The sequence below is a fragment of the Microtus ochrogaster genome, chromosome 18, assembly GCF_000317375.1.
Source record: "Microtus ochrogaster isolate Prairie Vole_2 chromosome 18, MicOch1.0, whole genome shotgun sequence".
Taxonomy (NCBI): domain Eukaryota; kingdom Metazoa; phylum Chordata; class Mammalia; order Rodentia; family Cricetidae; genus Microtus; species Microtus ochrogaster.
Genome location: NC_022020.1, coordinates 44,746,731 through 44,751,091, shown reverse-complemented (window position 1 = coordinate 44,751,091; position 4,361 = coordinate 44,746,731).

Below are 4,361 nucleotides of genomic sequence, written 5' to 3'. Positions count from 1 at the left end.
CCCCCCCCAAACATTCAAGTAAATGCATAGTACTACGTAGTACCCAGAATGTAGGTAATAGCTACCCCACAGTCCACTACAGACTGTGGCATGTCTCTAGTGCTATATCGTTTAGCATATCACAAGCTTCTTTGAGATAAATTTTCTCCAGACATTGAATCAACACACATATCTTTTCCTACCAGCTGTGACTCTTCCTGCAGCAGGTCGTGACCATGGTATATAGAAGCTGCATGACACCTAAAAGGGAAGTTACATTGGAGCTATAAACCATGGCCAATAATCATCCAGCCTTCATGTCCATAAATCCCAAGGATCCTGGCCAGAAATGAGATATAACTCTCGTCTCTTGGTAATCTGCCTGGGCCTTGTACTCAATATTAAACAGTTCCCCTGGCTTATACTCAGGGTCCAAGCTAACCCACCAGGAAAATCCCAGCCTGTAATGTCTTTAGATTTAGTTTCAGCATTATTTCCCATGGTTATCCTTGTCCCATTGTGTCTTTTCCCTCCTGAGCCCCAGTACTAAGAGTAGAGGGCCAGAATTTGTGACCTGATAACCCTGTTCTCACCTATGACAATGGCCAGCTGTGGCATGCAGAGGAAGTCCTACTTGACTGAACCCCTGAGTGAATGTGTCTTGAGTGACATGGCCACAGCCATGTCAAGCACCCACAGGAGTCCACAGGAGTGACAAAGCCTAGACAGAAGCAGGGAAGCTGCCATGAGATCAGAAGAGCAGACTGCTATTAACCACACGTTTAAATATCAGCAACATAAACAGATCAGCAATGGCTGGGCAGAGAGTGAATAGCCTGGAGCAAAACAAACAACAGAGAACTCGGTCTAGCTCTATTTCTTCAAATAGGGTTGGAAAGGTGTAGCTGAGACCTGATTGAAATTCTTTACAAAGCACAGGAAAGGGATTGAGCAGCCTTCAGAGAGACTTCCTTAAGACTTTTTACTCACTTGGTGTTGTATTTGGGGATCAGAAGAGAGGTTCAGTGGATTCTGGAAGTAGATTCAAAAGGTCTGAAAATGCAAACGACTTCATTGAGTTTCACTGCTCTGGTTTTGATTGTCTTTAAAACACCAAGCTCATTATAGCCACATATGCTACTACTTGTTTTGGGGGCTTTTCTCGTTTGGCAATCCTGAATGATTTTTTTTTTTTGAGACAGTGTTTCTCCGTAGCTTTTGGTTCCTATCCTGGAACTAGCTCTTGTAGACCAGGCTGGCCTCGAACTCATAGAGATCTGCCTGCCTCTGTCTCCTGAGTGCTGGGATTAAAAGCATGCGCCACCACCAGCCGGCTTGAATTTTTTTATATGTTCTCACAGCCTGTTTGACTTTCATGAAGATTTAAACTATGGAAGATTTTGCAGAAAATTCATGCTTGATAACAACAACTGAAATAAAGATAAAGACCCTTCTGGTGTAGCAGGACACCCCTGCAATCCTGGTACTTGAGAAGCTAAGGCAAGGAGGTCATGAGTTTGAGGTCAGCCTAGGCTCCATAGCAAGTCCAAGGCCAGCCTGTGCTATAAAGTGAGACTGTATCTTGGAAGGGGGTGGGTGGTTTCTTTTAATAAACATACAGACAGAGAAAGATTTAAGGGATTTAGAACCCTAGTAGAACAGGCCTCAAGATCACTTCCAAGTCTGTTTCTTAATTCTCTTCTTAATGAGACCGAGAGCCCGCAATTAGGAGCCCTGATTGGATCTAATTTGTTCTTTCCTTCCTGGGTTTTCTTTCAAGAGGAACTCCAGCTGCTTGCCTTTCTGATTAGAAAATGCTTTAGCTGCATTTTGTATGTTTTGAAATTTTATCTTTTGAAGTTCATTATAATTCAAAATGTTTTAAAGACCCTTGTTGATTGTATCTTTGACCCCTGACTTATTTATAAAGGTGTTGTTAGTTCCTACAAATATGAAGAGTTCCTATGTTATCTTCTTTTTAATATCTAACTTAATTCTACTGTGGCTAAAATACACACACTTTATAATTGGAACTTTTAGAAAAGTTATCAAGGTTCTTTTGTGACCCAAACAATGTTCCACAAATGTTCCAAAGGCATTTGAATGCATGAGTCTTCTTTTCTGGGTGGGTGGGAGTTATAGAAACCTCAATCAGGTTAATATGCCTGAGAGGGTCATTAAAGCCAGTTTAATTGTCCTACAAAAATATTGCATAATAATATGTTACACTCTATATATTTTATTGAGGAAGAGATGCTGGTATCTTTAACTACAGCTGCATAGTTCCATCACTTTCTGCTTTATGTGCTTTTATACTTTAGGTTCCCAAGTATTAACAACTGCTAATATCCCCTTGATGAATAGATACCCTTACCATTAAAAAATAACCTTCATATGGTTTCCTATTATGTCTGTTACCTTGTCTGATAGTAGCATAGATAGTAGCAATATTTACAGCCTATGTTTCTGTTTATGTTCAGTGTGCCCTTTGCTTTCTTGAACACATGGAGCACAATTGTATGTCTTTGCTAGCTTTGGTATCGCCTTCATGGATAGTGTCTATAATAATCTCAGTTGACCGATTTACTGTCTCAAATGATGCATACTGCTCTTTTCATCAATTTGTGAAGTTCTTAAGACGTGTCAGACATAGGTTTAATTGATACACTTATTCCATCTTAAGCAGAAGCAGCAGCTTCCAGTGGATGACCTCCTTCTGATAATGAAGTAGAAGCAGCTGTATTCTTTCTGTGCAAAGCCACATAGACTACTCTCAGGATGTACGTCCATGCTGCTTTCCAGTCAGGACCAGCTAGAAAAGCTTTGATCTAAAGAAAGATACCACTTGTGTTATAGACGAATTCCAAATCCTGCTTTGAGGGAATCAAGGATTTGACAAGAAGCAAACAGTCAAAAGCTTACTGAGTTTAAATGATATTACCTTCCTGATGACCTACGCTGAGCGCTGTTCCTTTTTGCAATGCGATTGCTTAATGTATGTTGTAAATTTTATTATTAATATGCAATATGAATATATATTATTGCTGAGTTGCACAGGAAACTCAACAGTCTTACTAGAGGAAACAATGCCTGAAATGAGTTTCTTTGAGCTTTTCATTCTATTTTCAGTGAGTAGGAGTGGTGTAGGCACAGGCACGGGACGATCCCTTGGTCCTCTGTGGTGTGGCAGAGGGAGGTGGCCTTGGTAGTCTTTACCTCAGCAGCAGCTCTTGCTGGCATTGACCAAGGTAACGCATACGTAAAGAAGAACGCCTTGAGCCGCACGATAAGCTGTTCGTCCATATTATCTATTCTTGCTTTCTTTTCTACTGGATACCAGGATTTATTCTGGCCAATTTGAAATGAGGGTTGGGACACTTGGTTCAGGATTCACAGATAAAGAGAAGCAGATACAAAGAGGCTGGCCAGGCACAGTTATACAAGTAATTAGCTCTCATCTGGCTCCTAAATTCTGGGATGATAAGCATATGCTACCATGCATGACTTCAGTTATTTTTCTCATGGCTTTGACCAAAGATTAAAACTATCTCCTCTAAACTTAATGAAAATTGGTTTTTTTTTCTTTCTAGTGCTCAACTTCTGGGTGCTAACTTTAATACTTGACTCATGAATAAGAACTGTTCTTTCCAAAGCCTAAGACGTCATTTGTAAAACAATCAACAAACCATGCTATGTCTTCACAGTGTACCTGCACAGTTCAAAAGCAAGCTTGGGTAATCTGGCTGTGCTGGACAGATTTATGTCAACTTGACACAAGCTAGAATTGTTTGGGGATAGAAAACCTCAACTGAGAAAGTGCCCCTATCAGATTGGCCTCTGGGCAAATCTGTCTTACATTTTCTTAATTGATGATGACTGGAGAAGGGCCCAACTCATCGTTGGCAGTGCCACCTCTGAGTTAGTGGTCTTGGATACTTTAAGAAAGCAGACTGAGCAAACCATGTGGAGAAAGCCAGTGAACATCACCCCTCTTGGGCCTCTGCATCAGCTCCTGCTTCTAGGCTCTTAAGTTCCTGCCCTGGATGACAGATTGCATGCTGTAAGATGAAATCAAACCTTTCTCCCACCTTGCTTTAGATCATAGTGTTTATCACAGCAATAAAATCACTAACAAAGACATTGATCCTGACCTATTCAAGTCTGAAATCAAAGGCAATGCCTAATAATTTTTAATTGATAGTGTGAAATCCCACTATATAAGAACCATATCTGTAATCTATACTGGTTTCTCGTGATCACAATGAAGCTGGGAAAACAAAACACAATGCAAAACAAAACAGACAACTGTCTTAAAGAAGTTTCTCAGGCCTGACAAGCAATATTCCTTCTCTGGACAAAATTAGGGTCACAGAGGTTAGATT